The following is a 13,596-nucleotide window of genomic DNA, read 5'->3' on the forward strand; positions in this document are numbered from 1 at the left end:
ACCCACGCATCTAATCATAACCACACAATCTGAACTTTTGCAGCCCAGAACATTTCCAGTGCACCACAACACCTGCTGCAATGGACAACATCACCGAGACTATTGCACAGAATAGGTAGGAGGATGTCCTATACATTAATTCACAGAGGTAGTCCAAGAAAGGTTTATCTTTCCCTCGCAGTTTCCGGTGAAAAGGGAATATCTGCTTAACTCAAGGTCTCCTATGTGACCTACGTACTTGTGGCTATTCTGTGTAAGACTTACGGAGGTTTACTCCACGAATGGATCTTGCACGGTGCTCTTTACGTCCAAGAAAGGTATCTCAAACGATCAGCATTTTTCATGGCAGCCATAGTGGCTAGTCGTGGCAAACTGAAAAAGTGAAATTAATGGAAAATTTAATAATCAAATCTGTCTACTGCGGAATTAATAGCCTTTATATTTTGCTAACACACACTTCAAAGCTCAGCTTCGGAACCAGGTCTTCAGTTTTTAAGTAAGGAACTTCACTGCGATGTCACCATACCAGTGACATATACGTGTAGAGTTGTAAAACTACCGCAGGCTACCGTAGTTTATCACAAGTAAGCGTACACCACGCTAGTTAGCTTTGGTCTGTTAAGGTCGTACCTGGGCTACCTGCATGTTAGGTGTGTTGCATACGTATCAGGCGGTAACTCATAAGGATCGCTTTCTTTATGTATGTCAACAGTGTCTTACTAGATTCCCCTAAAAACCGGAAGCGGTGAACTGTCTAGAAATTGGGCGAGGATATGTAAAGGACCAGGTAACCTACGGAACGTTTTTTTCAACAAAGGATAAACAGTATGTATATCAAAATTGAAACTTTCCATGTTTGATTCAGGTTTTATTCGAAAATTGTTTATTTTTAACGTTAAACAGAGGGATGTTGTAGTAAAAATAAAGAAGGCAATACAGATTTATCATACGGCATTAGGAAACGCTATTTCCACAACAAAAAAGTAAAACAAAAAGAAAGTAAAGCAAAAGTTTTTTAAACACTGCTTCAATACTTCGTCATACTTAGATAAAACACGTTTCTGTTATTTATAAACGACTTTCGCATTTATCAGTAATAACAGGAAACTCTTGCCTTTGATCATGATGAATAAAGTTCTACAGAGGACAAAATAACAATAATAATTATATATATATTTTGTTTGTGCATGTAAACTGTACTTGCATCGAAAGTAGTTGTTGGTTTGTTGGTTTGTTGGGGGAAGGAGACCAGACAGCGAGGTCATCGGTCTCATCAGATTAGGGAAGGATGGGGAAGGAAGTCGGCCGTGCCCTTTGAAAGGAAACATCCCGGCATTTGCCTGGAGAGATTGAGGGAAATCACGGAAAACCTAAATCAGGATGGCCGGAAGCGGGATTGAACCGTCGTCCTCCCGAATGCGAAAGTAGTTGTCTGGTTGCATAAAGCTGCAGAATTTTCACGATCAACTAATTTTTCTTACTGGAAAGGTGCAATTTATATGCTTTAAGGATACAAAATACACAGTGGACTAACCCTGAATGATGTGCTGTTCTAATAATGTGCATAAGAAACAACAAAACAAACAAAAAAGCAAAGAGAATTCGTTGCCTCCCAGTTCCTCCCTTACACACTCATTTGTGTTTCTTTCCCGACCCATGTCACCAATACTGGCTGTAATCCTACCATCTCCTATATCGTTTATACAGTGTACCGTAGTTTTGCTAGAACGAAAGTCTATATATTTGTGGATTTTGCCGATCCTGTTGTATATGACATCACAATAAAGTAATTTTCGCATGTTGTTTACATCGTTGTTTGAACGTGTTGAGAATGTACACGAAGCCCTGAAGCTGTGTTTTGAAATGTACACCGTTAAAGTAAAAGCATCATTAATAAGACAGTGGACTGAATTTACTATTCAGTTTTCCAGTTCAGGATACCTTCCAAACAAACCGCTAGATAGACAGTAACGGATCGTGTCCGTGAATATCCAAGTTGTATGTGTGTAGCGGTACTGGTCAGTGGGAGACTTTTACAGTATATAGCACGATACGTAGAGTAAATTCACCATCCAATACAATGACATTTTCATGCAACATTAAATTTCGATTTTTATTTACATTCAAACTTATGTTAAAGTAAAATTTGTTTATACTCAAATGCAAAAATATTTAACGAAAAGATGTTTCAAACAGAAAATTGTGATACCAAAATAATTTGTCAGACACATTTTATAATCTTGAAATTCATCAGTTTCTTTCTTTCGCTACTGCCGTTATCCCGCATTGGGCGCAGGGTCGGCAGGGTTAAGTACGGATTTTGCATGGTTAAGTTAAGGGGTGGCCAGATGCCCTTCCTGCTGCCACCCCATACCCCCGCTGGGACGGAATTAGTGTACCCCAGCTGTCTGCGTCTAGTGTAAATCGTGAGATAGTGTGAATGTGTTTCAGATGTCTGCGAGTCGTGTAACGGAGGCGGGACGCGGGGACCAGCCCGGTATTCACCTAGTAGGACGTGGGAAACCGCCTAAAAACCACATCCAGGCTGGCCGGCACACCGGCCGCTGTCGTTAATCCGCCGGGCGGATTCTATCCGGGCCCGGCGCGCCTACCCGAGTCCAGGAAGCAGCGCGTTAGCGCTCTCGGCTATCCTGGCGGTTCTTGAAATTCATCAGTAATTGTTATTATTATTATCATCTCTACAATTTTTTATGATTACTTGCAACATTTATAATAGCAGTTATCAAAATTATAAATTACATATAAAACGCTTTTTTTCTTGTATACACAGATTTCAAATAACCTCTCTGTATAGCTAAATACATCAGTGAGCTCTTTGCCTTTTTGGCGCGTTCTCAGCCGTTGTTGTTGAGAGGCATGTGTTATGAGCCGATGCGGCGTTAAGGCTGACATTTTCTTAGAAAGGTGCTTCTACTCCTGCGCTGGGGAACATTCACGTGGGCATCCATGAGTCCACTGGAGCTCGCGCAAGGCACCATGACGGCCAAGGAGTATCGCACAATGGTTGCAGACCACGACACCCCTTCTTGACGATCATTTTTAAACAAGATAATGCGCCATGTCACAAGGTCGGGAGTGTGATGGAGTGGTTCGAAGAACACAGTAGCGAGTTCCAGTTGATGTGCCAGCCCTCGCAGATCTGAACCCGGTCGAACACATCTGGGATGTAATCGAACGTGGCGTCAGAGCTCATCGCCCCCCTCCCCGGAATTTGCAGGATTTAGGTGACTTGTGCGTGCAGATGTGATGCCAACGCCCTCCAATGACCTGCCAAGGCCTTTTGCTTCCAGGTCACGATGTATCGCCGCTGTCATCCGTGTGAAAGATGGACATACCGGCCATTACGTAGGTAGTCGCAACGTTCTGGTTGATCGGTGTAGGTCTTGATATACTGTGCCAATGATAAACATCAATGAAGAGACAAAGATAAGCATTAAACAATTTTACAATATTTGCGAATTATTATATCACATAACGCTAATTCACCACTCTTTTGTGTGTTCTCAAGGTACTGAGCATTATTTATGTTGACCACATAAAAGAAGTTTCTGAACACATCAAGGGCTGAAATTTGGCGAGGAAACCATGGACCTTGCCGTTGGTGGGGACGCTTGCGTGCCTCAGCGATACAGATAGCCGTACCGTAGGTGCAACCACAACGGAGGGGTATCTGTTGAGAGGCCAGACAAACGTGTGGTTCCTGAAGAGGGGCAGCAGCCTTTTCAGTAGTTGCAAGGGCAACAGTCTGGATGATTGACTGATCTGGCCTTGTAACAATAACCAAAACGGCCTTGCTGTGCTGGTACTGCGAACGGCTGAAAGCAAGGGGAAACTACAGCCGTAATTTTTCCTGAGGGCATGCAGCTTAACTGTATGATAGAAGCTTTCGAAATGTGGCGCTACAGAAGAATGCTGAAGATTAGATGGGTGGATCACATAACTAATGAGGAAGTATTGAATAGGATTGGGGAGAAGAGAAGTTTGTGGCACAACTTGACCAGAAGAAGGGATCGGTTGGTAGGACATGTTCTGAGGCATCAAGGGATCACCAATTTAGTATTGGAGGGCAGCGTGGAGGGTAAAAATCGTAGAGGGAGACCAAGAGATGAATACACTAAGCAAATTCAGAAGGATGTAGGTTGCAGTAGGTACTGGGAGATGAAGAGGCTTGCACAGGATAGAGTAGCATGGAGAGCTGCATCAAACCAGTCTCAGGACTGAAGACCACAACAACAACAACATGAAAAAATAATGACCTGCTTTCATTATACCTTTAGTTTAAGGAAATCAATGTGAAGTAACACGTCTAGAACTTGTACGACAGTAAGTATCGAATTCCGGCGAATTGTAGGAAATTTATCTACCGCTCGAAACCGGTCTCCAGCGACAAAATTCCGGAGGCTATTTCGGGATAATTTCTGAGCATTTTGGTGTGAGGGACCTGTAGTGTCCGGTGTTCGTTGCAGAGGAATTGCATTTCTTTGTGTATGTGTATTGCACTGAAAAACACTGCATATGTCGTCGATATACGCTGTGCTTTGAGCTGCAAAACTACAGTAACCTACCATACACTTACTGTAAGTAAGCGTTGACTACGTTAGTTTTCCTAATAGCTTTGGTCAGTTATGGCCATACCCACGTCACCTGTACATACGGTGTGTTACATACCTATCGGGGGTTAGCCCATAACGATCGCTTTCTTTACGTATGTGATCAGTGTCTCACTAGATACCCTTAAAAACCGGAAGCGATGAACTTTCTACAAACTGAGTGAGGATACCTAAAGGGCCAGGTAACCTACGGAACATTTTTGTTCTACGTAGCTATCCTCCTATTTGTTACTTAAGAATAAACAGAAGTCATAGCAAAACTGAAACTGGCATTGTTTAATTCAGGTTTTATTCGAGAATTGTTGATTTCTAACTTGAAACAGAGGAATGTGGTAGTAAAAACAAAGAAAACAACACAGAGTTATCATAGAGCGCTAAGAAACCCAAATTTCCTCAGCAAAAAGTCAAAAATAAAAAAAAATACAAAACAAAAATGTATCTAACATCGCTTGAATACTTTGTCAAACTGACATAAAACATGTTTCTGTTATTCATAAACCTTCGCATTTATCAGTAATGTCAGGAAAATTTTGTTTTTGATCAGGGTGATAACGTTCTATTAAGTACAAACAACAATAACCATATACATTTTTATGCTTGTGCATGTAAACTGTACTCGCATCAAAAGTAATTGCTTTGGTTACACAAAAGCGCAGAATTAAGCGATCAACTAATTCTTCTTACTTGTAAGATACAATTTATGTTCTTTAAAGTTATAAAATACGCACTGGACTAACACTGAATGATGTGCGGTTCTAATTATATGCAAAACAAACAAATAACCAAAAAACAAAGAGAAAAGAGAAGTCGTCGGCTTCTAGTTTCTATCTTACAGATTCAGTTATGTTTCTTCCCCTGCCAGTGCTACCAATACTAATTCTACCATTTACTACGTCATTTATGTTGTGTACCAAAAATACAGAACCGTATTAGTAGAGCACAACGGTAGCTGTACGTCTTGTTTGGAAAAAAACAAGTTCCAGTCTCTCACACTACTTGTTGACAACAATAATGCCCATTTCACTCTTCACTGTGAAGTTTTCATACAGTATGGCTCGGTCCTGTCTCGGGTTTGTTGTTCCGGCAGCGTTAATTGTAATTTAACTGTGATACATAACAATATGGATAGGTTTACTCACGAAGAGTTGGCCGATAAACACCTCGCGTATTGGTTCACTGAATGTAATGGAAGAACAATATAACGAAACTATGTTGATCTGTTCCCGCAGCGACGGCAACCACGTCACAGTAGTTTTGCATCTCTACATGGACGCCTGCGAGAAACCGGACCATTTGTGTTAGAAAGATTGCATATTACTGTCTTTTTCAATACTGTGAAGGTATTTTCACAGAAACAATGATATTATGCCAAAATATTCAAGTAATATCCCTGCACAACCTCAGAAATTTTGTCGTTGGAATTCGTGATCGCCCTTATGTCAGTACTTCTAAAGTGTTTGGAATTACAATTGTTCGGACAAGTTGTTATCCACATGCCCGCAGGTAGGAGAAGAACCTTACTCTACACAAGTCAACGAATTATTCGCTGTAGCTATTTCAACATCTCCCGTGAAGAAGCTATACGCCACCAGCGCCAGGGTTCCGTAACATTCGGCTGCGACGAAACCTTCGTTTCAGATCCTAGCACTAAAAATAAAATAGGAGCCGTTCTATAACCGTGCCGTCCACACGCCGCAAAGCCCGCCATACAGGTCATCGAGACGAAGGCCGCTGAAGCAATGTGACGAGATAAACTGTGATGTCGTCCGTGGCTTTAATGGCCCTGATTTCGCACGGCTCGTGGTACGTGTACACGTTTAATGGCTATTTCAAGACGCCCCGTCACTCAGTCTGAAATTATTCGGTCCCGATATGCTGATATGAATGCGCATTTAGGCGGAATTTCGGGTTCAGTTAGATCGGTAGGTAAATTTCGCTATCTCCAAAGCCATTTACGTAGTCATAGGCGATTTTTTGGCTAGAAAGAACGAATAGTAAATTCTTCCACGAGCAAACTCAACGCTCGTGTTCGTGCCCATTGCCAGAACCAGTCTGAGTGAGCATATGTTCTAGGTAATAATCAACTCTACTACTACTGCTACTACAATCACTAACTATAGTAACATCGCGATGAGGTCTCGTGGAGCAGACCACGCACTGCTGACGATTGCCTGTGCCATTTGCTGACAACCGCGTCATTGAATATTAGCGTGGAGTGGCACGTGGTTAACATACCATTATAGCGGCCGTTAATGCTGGCTTACTCAAACTGTAACCGCTACTTTTCCTCCAAAAGCTCCTCAGTTAATCACAACGGAGCGAAATCGTCAGATTCATTAGTAACTACAGACGTACCCCGAGGGCGTGTAATTGGGGAGTTTGTGTTCCGAACATATATTAATTATCTGGAGAATAACAGCGGAACCTCTCTGTGGCTGTTCGCGGGTGATGCTTTTGTATAAAGGAAAGTCTCAGCTCTAGAAACTAAGGCGTTACAGTCATGGACTGTGCGGCTGGTCCCGGCGGAGGTTCGAGTCCTCCCACGGGCATGGGTGTGTGTGTGTTTGTCCTTAGGATAATTTAGGTTAAGTAGTGTGTAAGCTTAGGGACTGATAACCATAGCAGTTAAGTCCCATAAGATTTCACAGACATATGAACAGCTCTAGAAAATGTAGCGAAATGTAGGAAGAGCTGCAGATGACTATACAAAACGATTTGGATAGAATTTCTATTTGGCGTGGTGAGCCGAGCTTGCTCTATATGTGGTAAGATATGAACTAATTCAGATGAGTAGGAAAAACAATCCTGTACTGTTCGAATACTGAATCAGTGATGCGCTGCTCGGTGCAGTCACGTCACGTCGATAAATATGTAGGCGTAACGTTGCACACACATGTAATGGAACGAACACGCAACGTCGGTTGTAGGGGAGAGGAATGATCGGCTTTGGAAAGTGTAGTTGATCTATAAAGGATACCACGTAAAGAACATTTATGTGACACATTCTTGAATATTGTTCGAGTTTATTAAAATTAAAAAAATACGTAATACAATTAAAATATGATGACTAGCAACTTTCGGTTGTAAGGAATCTTTTAACGCTGCCACTATGGCTCCATGAAATTAGGACAAATTTTTAAGACAGATCTGAAGATGGTCATTACTGACCGAAACGGGATGTCTGAGGACCTAACAAGTTTGTGATCACAGACGGAAATAAAGAAATTTATTCTAGTAATATCCATCTTCAGACAATGCACATATTACACGCGGTTTCAACACAAACTGGAAGAAGTACCAGTAATAATCATCACGTATTTGTGTAGAAGGCAGCATGGATAAGGAAGTTGGCGCTAACAACAACGACAGAAATGAACCAGACTGTACACCGTACTCGTACGAGACGCAGTTTGAACAAATTGGTTGTATCAACAAAATCACATCAGTCATTAACTTGCAATTGTATGAAAGACAGGTTCAGTGGGGAAAAAATACTTTTGTGCAACGGCACGAATATTGAGAATGGTTCTACACTGTGGCTGGCAAAATCGTCGCCAATCATAAAATATGAAAATGACCATCGTTACATCATCCAAGTTGTCGACCACGAAATTAAATGTGCAACCGGCCTGAGTTGGCTACTGCGAGCTAAAATCGAGCGACGACATAAAACAAGTTGTTGGGAAAAGGGGATGCCAGACTGAGAGTTCTTGGAAATATTTTACAGAAATATAATTCATTTACGAAATTTATAACGTACGATATCATCGTTCGACCGATAGTTCTAATATTCCCAGTCAACCTGGCGCTCGTACCAGCTAATATCAATAGATGAGATAGAGAGGATTCAAATGTAAAGCTGCACGGGAACTCTAATCAAATTCGAGTGGCAATCGCTACAAAGGGTACGTTGTGCATCTCGAGGAGTTCTACTGTTAAAATTCCAGCAGCGGACGCGCCAAGAATAATAGTAAAATATCACTTCCTCCCCTATACATCCTCGACACGACTATGATGGGAGCATCGGAGAAACTCGTCCTCATACGGAGGCTTATTGACTGGCTTTCTTCCCGCTTACCTTTCGTGAATAGAATACAATAGTGGAAAATGGTAGCGGTACCAGCAGTACCGTCCACCACACACCTTAAAGTGGTCGCAGACGCAAACTAATCCCACGAGCCTGGGTGTATCACATTTCGGTGGTCTCACGGAGGAAAAGTCTGTAAAAGTACTATAAGCTGAACCTGGCTCTTTCGCATTGTTGTAAGCCACTCTGAGAGCTTATAATCAGGGACTTCAGAAAGTAAGTTGTACATGTCGTCTCACACTAAGATCATTGCGTGGCTAAACTGCCACATTGGCAGAAGAGAACACCTGTCCCGTGTTTCTCCAGAGAGAGTTCTGCTACGATACGGAGCGTCACGGTCTGCGGTTGAAATACAATTCTTGTGGGCAAAAGATCTTCAAAGATTCACCGTGAATTATGGCGGTTTATGGTCCAAATGCAGCTCCCCGTCCAGTCGTAGTGATACGGTGCCAACAACTTGACGAAGGTCGCACAGATGCGGGTGATACTGATAGGGAAGGACGACAACGCTCAGCCAATCGAGGAACTGATTCGCAGCAACTGAAGATTTTTCAGACGATGAGGATGTTCGCACAGTGGTTATCGAATGGCTGCTCCGTCGTCGAAGAGTGTATTTCTGTCGTCGAGGAATTCAAGGATTGGTAGAACGTTCCGGCCGTGCTTACAGAGACTATGTTGTAAAATATTTTCATGTATCTGTTCCACTATTAAATGTAGTGCAGTATTCAATAAAAGTTACTTAGCGTGCCATAATAATGTGTAACTTACTTTCTCAAGCCCCTTGTGCATTCAAATAAGTACTAATGATGGGTCTTACCCATGGAACCTGCCGCTGGAACCTAAAGAATCGTATTGAAATTATGATGAAGTGATGGAAGAAAATCACTTAACGAAGGGTCACATCTATATTAGGGTTACTAGTCTTTGAAATTTGCAACCAAATCTTCAACGAATTTGTATGGAGAGTAGTTACACAGACCGCTGAGGATTCCTGTTTTCCATTCCTTTCTTGCAAGGAGCTGTTGAACGATTTTGACTTAAAGTATCCCGTTTCTGTGAGTGTACGACATTACTGTTCGTATACAGCTTGTGTGTATGTGTGTGTGTGTGTGTGTGTGTGTGTGTGTGTGTGTGTTTGTCTGTACAATCTACTCCCAGCTTGACTTTTTGATTTTGCCTGAAAATAACCTCTTTGTGCCGGTTCATTTATCTCCTTTTTTTTTCTAACAAACTGCGTTTCTTGTCGACGTGAAGTTCGAACTTTACCACTGTTTTAGAACGAAGGAACACAATCAACCAAATTAGTGATACAGAATACAACGAGGCTCATTAATTTACTTGCCTCTTATGTTTTACAATATGTAATGAATACTAAAATCAGTATAAGAGAAAAAATATAAACCTTCAGATTAAAAAGACAATATTTTTGTCCCCATGATATCCTAGAATGTAACAGAAACGGTATTACTGATTTATGTATATTGTTTTCTGTGGAGGTTACAGCTGCTTTCATAGCTATATATTTCATAGGTTTACTTTCTTTGGATAATATAGTAAACTACGTTGAAAACTTTCAAGCGCGTCATCAACCACGAATGCTGGGATACAAAACGAGTAAATAGTGTCCCAGCGTGCGGATATGAAGCGGAACGATCACCTACGCTCAGTTACAGTCAAAGTAAAAAATAGTTCAAATGGCTCTGAGCACTATGGGACATAACATCTGAGGTCATCAGTCCCCTAGAACTTAGAACTACTTAAACCTAACCAACCTAAGGACATCACACACATCCATACCCGAGACAGGATTCGAACCTGCGACCATAGCAGTCGAGCGGTTCCGGACTGAAGCGCCTAGAACCGCTCGGCCACCACGGCCGGCACAAAGTAAATGACAGACTTAGATTCACTGGTAGGATACTGGGAAATTGGAATGCTCAGTACGGAAGATATTTCTTAGAAAAACTCTTTTACGTCGTATATTGCAAGACTGTTCAAGCGAGTGCAGTCTTAAAAGGCGGAGCGCAAGTTCTCGAATGACCAGAGACGGGGCAAGTAATCGCGCGCTGCCTTTTATTCGAAAGATCCAATCTGGCATTTGTCTTAAGTGCTTTAACACAAAATTTAAAGATCGGTGGCCGGAAACGAATATGGACCCTCTCTCGGATATACGTAAACCATCTTAACCGTTGCACCACATATTAAAAAACAGGATAATGAAGAACGCGGGTTTGTCTGATTGGATGAATATCTTAATAGAAATGCTGAAAATGGCAGCAGGCAGACATTCAATGAATATCTGGCGAAGAAAAAAAAAAAAAACATAGGAAAGCTCAGTAATAGGTTTTCAGTACGAACTCTGTGACATTTCTTAAGTCCTCTTAGTACGGCACTTACAAACATCGCGAAGATAGAATAATACCGATGTAATTACGCACAGATTCGTGTAACTAAGTATTCTTCCGAAGCTTTACCAGTGAAAAGAAGTAGTAGGAACTGTGGAATATGATACACTATCCCGCACTTCACAGTGACTTGTCAGATGTAGATGTAGAATGTACATGTGAATCGAATACAAAGCTGAAAATTGAAAACTGCGTTCAACGTTTCCGATGTGAGCTCGAAGTGTCGGTGCGGCGGCGCGTGTGTCGACTACGCAGGTTTTTACCGCTCTGAATGGGTGCGTAGACAACAGTGCGCACGGCACTACTACCTGCAGCAGCAGGACCTTGACTACGCCAGAAGAGATCGAGGTGACCGTAATGCAGTGAGGACAACCCTGGTTAATTCTGGAAGCGAGCCGCGCTGCCAAAGTACCCGCGTTGTAACTGACCTAGGCTACAAGGAGCCTCATTTCCGCGTCTGTGCAAAACGATTTACAACCGTCTGCGGAACAAGGCACTCTCGGTGCTAACAATGAGACTCTGCAGACGTATCGTGTAACGCCTAAATCTACTTCTGTTCTCCGCAAGCCTCTGTGCAGTGCATGGCGCTGAGTATTTCGTATAAATATTACTTACTTCCTACGTATTCCATTCGCATTTGGAGATGGGGCAACTGACTGATTGGATGCCTCCATATGTGGCATAATCTCTCTTGTCTTATTCTGGCGCTATTCAACATCAAACGGTGTGCACATGTCTGTCTCTCTACAAATAGATGGCGCCACCATACCCGCAGTTACTTGGTGTCACCTTACGTGGAAGGCAAAGGTAGACGCACTGACGAGGTTTCATTTGAATGAACTTCATAGTACTTGACGTGCCTATCTACTCTGATAATGCTTTTTACAAGTCATTCATCTGTCTGTTATGAACTTACCATTGCCTAAACCATTCGTGCTAGTACTAACCACAAAGATTGTCATCATAGGATACTCTGCGGGAACCTTAAGACTGACAAAGCACTGAGAAGAAGCCGCTTCGAGCATTTGTTGGGAAACTCTCAAGACGATCGCACCGAACTATTCTCGAAAACCCTAAAAATACTGATTTTATGTGGAAAGTGTTTGAATATCTTGGCTTTTAGCCAAGCTGCATTTACTAAAATAAAATGATCTGACAAACACATGTGCACCGTCACACAACACAGGTTATGTTGTGTTACAGAACCGTCGCCTTTCACAGGAGAGTGGTAGCTACAGTGGGATAGGTATTCACCGTCGATGCCTGAAATACGCAGGTGTCACGCGTGGGTGAATAAAACATAAAAGTACCGTGTAAAATACCAATACCTGCGGTATTTGCAAAAGAAAACAGTTGTCAAAAGTGATAAAGCCTCTGTCGAAAGCTAAATCTTTAGGAACGACTGAAGGAAGTAAGAAGCAGGTGAGTTGCAGGAACAATTTAAGAAAGCAGTGAACTATAGTTCCTGAGAATAACACTAGTTACCATGACTGCGTCATCGTCTTACTGCTTCGGCATGGACCCACTACGCTGTCTATTTAGGTGCCGTACAAGACGTTGTTTTATCTAAACTTGAACGCACGAAGAAAGGTACTGAATCAGAACAGCTTTTAGTCCAACGCTTTGCTTCGACGGCGACTTCCAAGATTAGTGTTTGAAAATAGTGAAAATGCGTGTGCTGAAGGTCAGGAAATACGGGCAAGGCCTCCCACGTGCATCACACACGTGCTCGCGTTCCTGTTTTAGCGCCTGCTGTGTGATTATTAGCAGCTGGGAGCGTTGCCTATAGCGTGTGACGCCAGTTGCGTACCGCAGACACGCGAATAGACAGCGTCATAGTTACGTCATCCGACAGCACTCCGATAGCGGTTCTTAATGCCGTCGACATCACACCGTGCGTTACATCTGCGCCTATAATTCGTAAGCCACTGAACGCTACATGGCGCGTGGTACTTTGCACCAGCACACTCCACCCTATTCCGTTCTGTACACGCCGTAATCTGCCTTATCTTATTCTCACGGTCGTTACTGCAAGTAATACGATGGAGGCAGAGGAACAGCTGAACAGTCAACGCCGAATATCGATTCTCTAAATTTAATCACCTGGCTTTCGCAATAACGACGTCGTCTTTGTTTTAGCCAGTCCCAGTTATGTTGCCAGAGGGCCCCTATCTATTACAATTTTGTGTGAGCTTCACCGACCTGTTCCGACTGTAGCAGAGCGGCTTTGAATTTCCTCGATTTCTGCTGTCAGGATTACTTGATAGGGATGGACGAAGGACATCGATTGGTGGCGATGGGAGGGGAGAGGGGGAGGGGGGGGGGGTCAGCGGGCAAGAAGCAACAACAAGAAACACTAAGTCTATCCATGCAGACCTTACCATCCCATGTCACGTTGCCGGCCGAAGTGGCCGTGCGGTTAAAGGCGCTGCAGTCTGGAACCGCAAGACCGCTACGGTCGCAGGTTCGAATC

Source organism: Schistocerca serialis, chromosome 3 (genome assembly GCF_023864345.2).
Source record: "Schistocerca serialis cubense isolate TAMUIC-IGC-003099 chromosome 3, iqSchSeri2.2, whole genome shotgun sequence".
Classification (NCBI taxonomy): Eukaryota; Metazoa; Arthropoda; class Insecta; order Orthoptera; family Acrididae; genus Schistocerca; species Schistocerca serialis.